This window comes from Pogona vitticeps, chromosome 6 (assembly GCF_051106095.1).
Source record: "Pogona vitticeps strain Pit_001003342236 chromosome 6, PviZW2.1, whole genome shotgun sequence".
Taxonomy (NCBI): Eukaryota; Metazoa; Chordata; class Lepidosauria; order Squamata; family Agamidae; genus Pogona; species Pogona vitticeps.
Genome location: NC_135788.1, coordinates 117,308,573 through 117,315,393, shown reverse-complemented (window position 1 = coordinate 117,315,393; position 6,821 = coordinate 117,308,573). Strand labels below are relative to the sequence as shown.

General features: G+C 44.5%; 1 long non-coding RNA gene across 1 annotated transcript; it reads right to left on the bottom strand.

Annotated features, from left to right (window-relative positions):
* Positions 1-3,526: 3,526 nt before the first annotated feature.
* On the bottom strand, positions 3,527-6,300 carry LOC144583744 (uncharacterized). Its single transcript, XR_013537660.1, has 2 exons — positions 4,670-6,300; positions 3,527-4,564 (listed from the first exon to the last, which is right to left on the bottom strand). It is a non-coding gene; the product is annotated as an uncharacterized LOC144583744 (long non-coding RNA).
* Positions 6,301-6,821: the final 521 nt, after the last annotated feature.

Genomic DNA, 6,821 nt, shown 5'->3' with positions numbered 1-6,821 from the left:
AACATTCTGATGAAGAACTGTTTGGTAACAAAGTGAACTTCCTTGGGGTATCTTGGACTCTTCTTCTTTGGAAGCTTTAAGAAAATATGGGTTGTTCCACTGGGAGGGAAGTTTGAGCTGCTTGGAGTAGAGCAGTGGTCCCCAAACTTGGGCCTCCAGATGTTCTTGGACTACAACTCCCAGAAGCCTTCACCGCCACCTCTGCTGGCCAGGATTTCTGGGAGTTGAAGTCCAAGAACATCTGGAGGCCCAAGGTTGGGGACCCTTCGCACTCTACAAGTCTGTGCTTCTGTGACCTTATCTTGATGGGTGGGTGAAGTGAAACTGGAAGGGAGTGTGCTGGGGAGAGAAGTGGAAGATCTGCCCTGTTAGGGATTGTGGTACCATTTGCGCTTATGACTAGCGGAAGCAGCACGTTTCTTATATCCAAAACTGAGAAGCAGTTTGCACATGAACTGGTGAACATATTGAGATCCAAGGCTCTATTGTCCTCTTTAAGACCACACCCCTGAAATGGCAGAAGTCCCCATATTTAGGCACAGCATTTTGTGGCTTCCCTCTTCTGGGCTAGAGTGGAGAATACGACTATAGGTTTTGGGAAAGGAGATACAGGGGTAGATGGACCTTCCTTGTAAGAAAAGCCGTCTTCTTCAGCTTGTTCTTTCAGCTTTGCTTCCGGGTGGGAAGGAGGTTTTTTGTCTGGTGTCAGAGTCATTTCCTCTCTCTGTGTTCCTCGTACAGTAATAGACAGCAGTGTCCTCCGTTTTCAGGTTGTTCATTTGCAGTTGCAACATACTGGAAGGATTGTTCCAGAAGATCATGAATCTCCCCTTAACGTTCCATTGATTTCAAATACATCACCACTGCACTTCCTACCAAGTTAAAGAAAACGGATGCATTGTTGGTTCCCTACACAAGGTTCCTCTCACGGTGTTTGATCTGATCTCTTTCTTGCTGTCCACTTGTTTCCTCTCTGCCTCCCTCACTCCAGCTGCACTGAGAATGAAGGCCATTGTTTTGCCTCTAGAGTTGTAGAGGACTGAGGTTTTTGTACGAGCTTGAAAGCAGAAGTTCTCTCTGTGTCCCTTGTGCAGTAATACACGGCAGAGTCTTCAGGCGTCAGGCTTGCCATTTGTAGATCTGCTGAACTCTGGGCATTGTCTCTGGAGATGGTGAATCTTCCCTGAACCTTGGAGTTGTACCACTGGCTGCTTCCACTGCCACTTATTCCTCCCACCCACTCTAGTCCTTTCCCGGCAGCCTGTCGGATCCAGTGCATTTCATAGCTGCTAAAAGTGAATCCCGAAGCTTTACAGGAGAGGTGGAGGGAGCCTCCTGGAGCTACAACACCTCCTCCGGTCTCCACCAGTTGAACTTCGGAATGGCAGCCTGGAAATGAAAGACAGAGGAAAAATCAGGAAAAAATCATGAATCACAGAAGCTCCTGCTTTTACTCCAGGATTAGAATTACCTGAGAGGACAGCAAAGAGCAGGAGAAGTTTCAACCAAGAAATCATGTCTACTACTGTGTTACCGACTTCGGAGATTGACTTGACCGGGTCAACGTTGCAAGGTTCTGACTGGCTGAATGTGACAGACTTTAAAGAGCTGGATTCACCAAAGTGATTTGCATGAGCTGCCTATTTCAAGGATTGTTCGAGGCTTCCCCTTTAAGACCTGGGTGGTCTACCTAAAGGGTCAGAGAAATATGAAGCATAAGATCTGTGTTACCTTGACATGGAAATGGTGGGGTTTTGGAAACTCTTCCCTTCTACTGGGTCCTTGTGTTATGGAGAAAAGACCTCAGTGGAAAGGGGGGGGGGAAATGATCAGCGGGGATGGTGAAAGCTAGGCATCTTTGAGCCTCCGTGCATCAACCCAATCTCAAAATTCCATGATAAGTTTCCATGCTATTTTTATGGCTTTCATCAGCAAAACCACACAGAGTCCCTCCATTTACCTGCCGCTCACTTTCAATCAGAATGGACTTGGCCCCTTGCCTCTCCATATTCAGGATGCGTAGAGAATCTTTGTTTTTCAGGGTGGCATTTCAGAATACCCTCCACTTGCAGTCGTTGGTCACTTCATTTAATTTTGACTATTATATGTTGCAGCCTTTTTGTCTCTTGGTGCCATCTTCATTTTTTGATCTGTTCTTCTTTTATATTCTACTTCTTTATATTTTGAGAATTGGGTGGGATTCAGCGGTGTTCTTAATGTTTATGTTATTGTTGGAAACCACCCAGAGTTGTGGCAAGACCACTAGATGGTGCAATATAAAAATTGAATGAATGAATGAATGAATGAATGAATGAATGAATGAATGAATGAATGGATGGATGGATGGATGGATGGATGGATGGATGGATGGATGGATGGATGGATGGATGGATGGATGGATGGAAGGATGGATGGATGGATGGATGGATGGATGGATGGATGGATGAAATGAAATGAAATAAAATGAAATCTCTTATTGTTGTTTAGTCATTTAGTTGTGTCTGACTCTTTGTGACTCCATGGACCAGAGCATGCCAGGCCCTCCTGTCTTCCACTGCCTCCTGGAGTTGGGTCAAATTCATGTTGGTCACTTCAATGACACTGTCCAGCCATCTCGTTCTCTGTCGTCCCCTTATCCTCCTGCCTTCACACTTTCCCAACATCAGTGTCTTTTCCGTGGACCCACCAAATCAAGAATCCACCTCATCCTTTCCCCCCCTTTGTCTTCTTAAGCAAGACAGTCAGAAGTGCCTTGCCTTAGACCCTGGCTCAAAACATTCTGCTCCTAGAGCAAAGGATGGGTTAGTGTGAATCCAGAAACCATGAAGTTGAGAGCAGAGGTAGCTTCTGCACTGCTACTAATAAGATACCATCCTCAACAGAAGCTTAGAGCAACTGATTAGCCTGCGCCTCCCAGGACAGATTGATGAACACATAGCTCTAGTCTCTAGTATCTTTGCTCTGACACCAGACGAGGGATGTGGACCTAACAACCACTTGCTCTGCCCAAGGTTCAGACCTTTCATTATCCTCCAATCATCTCCCTTCCCGGTCCATGAAGTTGCACCCATGTATCTACTATGGAATACTCTAGCTGGTGAATCTGTTCCCCACAGGGTCAGTTTATATCAAAACCACCATTTTACACTTTTTGGAATTTTTTAGTCATTAATATTGCAGCCGCTGCAGCCTGGATTCCATCCATTTTTTTTTAAAGAAGTGAGTAGTTCCACCATTCTCATTTAAAATTTAAAAAAGATGGTCTTTTCCATTTATTTGATCTCTTTTAAATCTGGGGACAGTTAGGTCACTTTTTTCTGCACGTGGGCATTTGTACATTAAAAAAAAAAATTATGAAAATATTTTGCCCAAATTCCCCCAATTTGGTTCTGGCGTTATTTCAAAGTTGCCTGAGTCTATGGAAACTTACTCCAATTGTACATCCCACCAGCCCCCTTGCTGATGCCGCAGGGGTTCCCTGTTGATAATCATATGGACTGTAGCTCTGCTTCTTAACTTCTATTAGTTTTTATTAGTTGTTGTGGGTTTTTTGGGCTCTTTGGCTGTGTTCTGAAGGTTTTTCTTCCCGGCATCTTCAGAGGACAGCACCCTGTGCTCTGGTATAGTTTACTTGGGAGTGGAGTATTTATGGCTGTGAGATAGGCTTTTGTCCTTTTCAGGAGACGGGTGATTAGTGTGTCATTGTGGGTGTATTGTTGTGATAAGGAGGAGAGATTATCTGTCTTTTCAGTAGTTTTTATTAGACTTATAGCAGCGGTTCTCTTGACCCTTTCTCCCCACAGTCCCATAGGGTCAAACTACAGAGTCTAAACTGCCAACTTAGAACCCCAGTTTCATTGGAATTTGCCTGGAGTCCATGTTCTGAAAGGTAGGAATGGGGAGAGAGCTTAGATCCAGGACACACAACTTTTACCGAAGGGCTGTGTAAAGGAGGGCAAGAAATACTGGTGTGCAGGGCCCTCTGGTTCACTTGGGGTGAACACCTGCACCTCTTTACACCAAGCTATACTGACAGTTTGGAAGTTCAGAACAAGAAGATTCTACAGCAACCCATATCAAGCTACTGCTGGTCCACACAGTAAGAATTCGCAGTTATGAACTGCTGTTTGACTAGGCATCTCTGTTCAGCCTTATGAGCATCAGATTCATAGGTTTCTGGTGCCCCCTCTGGTCATTGTTCTCTAAATGTCATGTTGTGAAAGGTTTTTGTCTCAGCTCTGCCGGGATCTCTCTCACTGTGTCCCGTGCACAGTAATAGACGGCCGTGTCTTCCTCTTTCAGGTCGTTCAATTGCAGATAGAAGTTGGAGCTGTCCTTAGAGGCTGTGAATCGGGCTTGTATTGCAGGGGAATAAAATTGTGCCCAGATGCAGTGCTGTAATAATGTACGAGCCATTCCAAATCTTTGCCAGGTTTCTGTCTAAACCAGTCCATCCAGGCGGTGCTAAGAGTGAACCCGCTGGTTTCACAGGTCAGCTTGTGAGATTCTCTGGGTTTTTTCAAGGCTGGACCTTCTTGAGTCAGAACCACCTGTGAGATGACACCTGGCCATCAAAATAAAAAGAGAGGAAGAGATAGTTAACATGAACATGTGGCAACAAGGATTATTCTGGAGATACAGATGTTGACAAAATGAAATCACAGCATACCCGGAGAATAGGCAGCCAGTAAAATGAGCATCAGTGCCACGGGCAACATAATGGAACGATGGGAGGATCACAAAGGGAGTTATAATGAGGTGGAAATATATTTCGAGGAGGTGGGAAGCTTTGTGGGTTTAAATAGGAAGTCGGGGTCCTCTCAGTTTTGCATAAATCCATCAAGCAAAGTGAGATAATGAATTCTACATGGCAAACTTGGGCATTTTGCACCGCCATATTCTCTCCAAAAAGGCGGAGCTCCGTTTTGCATGCGAATGATTGGCAGCTGAGTGTCTGTGGTCATCTCAGGTTATTTATTCTGCAGATTTACTTCTACAGTCCATCCACCACCTCCCAGTGTCTCATTGCTCAGTAGAGAATGTTGCTTCATCTCCTGCGTAATTTGAGTATTTCTGATACTGCATGTGAGGAGAGAACTCACTAGAGGTGCCTGAAGGCTCCTCAGAGAAATAGCAACCTCTTTGCTGTCAATATGGACCCTGATTCTTGTAACCTATTTCAGACTTTTCCCAGGTGGCTGACATGTCCCTATCCAAAACTCTGTCACTTACAAAGATTTTCTCTGGATCTCACCTTTCTAAGTCGAGATAATTCCACCTAGATGTCTGTAGAAGCTATCTGGGAAAAGAAAGCATTGTGATTCCTACTAAGTATGGTCTGATTCAGTTCTTCAAAAACATCTTTGGTTCTGAATGTGGACTATTCTGCTTCTGTACCCATGATTCCAAGGCAGGAAATAGCCTGATAAGGCTGCACAATTTCATACCTTCATTGCGTAGAGGAAAACAGAGGCAAAGCTTTGCATAGCAAAGGGCAACCTGAATGGACAACACCGATGGCAGTGGTCAAAATGGTCTGATACCTCCATGAGCTCAATACCATTCACAAAATGACACCAAGCAAGGGGAAATCCAGGAACCTGACTCTTTCTTTCATTAGTTAACCATTTCTCGTCCAAATTCAAAGCCATAGCTCTTCAATTCAATTGCCAAGGTTGTTTTTCAACAGTCTTTTTCTGTTGATGGACCAAAAACCACATTCTCTCCCCTCAAATCCAGACTGACGTTTTGGGTCCAAGCTATCTCTAAATCGCATATCCCTTTATAAGCCTGCCAGGCTCTTAGGATCATAACACAGATAGCTCAGTGGTTTAGACCACTGGTTCTTAACCTTGGGTTATTCAGGTGTTTTTTGGACTGCAACTCCCAGAAGCCTTCACCACCAGCTATGCTGGCTGGGGTTTCAGGGAGTTGCAGTTCAAAAACACCTGAGTAACAAAGGTTAAGAACCACTGGTTTAGACTTCTGGCTTCAGAGCCAGAGGTTGGGAGTTTGATTGTTGTGTTGTAGGGTGAACATGGAAATGCTTACCTACTGGATTTCTGTCTTGGTGGAATTCATAGAGGCAGACAAACAGGTCTTTGGGGGAAATACGAAGATTGTTTGTGTCTAAGATCAAATAAGTTAAAAACTCCCTCTGAACTATGCTGCCACTTTGGAAGTTCAGAACAGAAAGAATCTGGAACTCATATCAGACTGAGGCTGGGCCAAATTGTAAGAAAACTTCATTATGAATTCCTGTTGACTGTTCTTTATTATTCTGCCTCATGATCTCCTGATTCATGGCTTCCTGGTGCCCCCTCTGGTGACTGTTCTCTATATGTCATGCAGGAATAGGTTTTTCTCTCAGCTCTGCTGGGATCTCTCTCACTGTGTCCCTTGCACAGTAATAGACGGCTGTGTCTTCCTCTTTCAGGTTGTTCATTTGCAGATAGAAGTTGGAGCTGTCCTTAGAGGCTGTGAATCGGCCTTGGATTGCAGGAGAATAATAACTGTTCCCAGATGCAGTGTTGTAATAATACACAAGCCATTCCAATCCTTTGCCAGGTTTCTGTCTAACCCAGTTCATCCAGTAGCTGCTAAGAGCAAACCCACTGGTGGCACAGGTCAGCTTCTGAGATTCTCCGGGTTTTTTCGAGACTGGACCTTCTTGAGTCAGAACCACCTGTGAGATGACACCTGGCCATCAAAATGAAACGGGAGAAAGAGATAGAGTTGAGAGGAAGCCGCCACAAGGAGAACAGGGATTATTTTAGAGAGACAAATGTAGAGAAAAGGACAAATTTAGAGAAAAAGTAGAA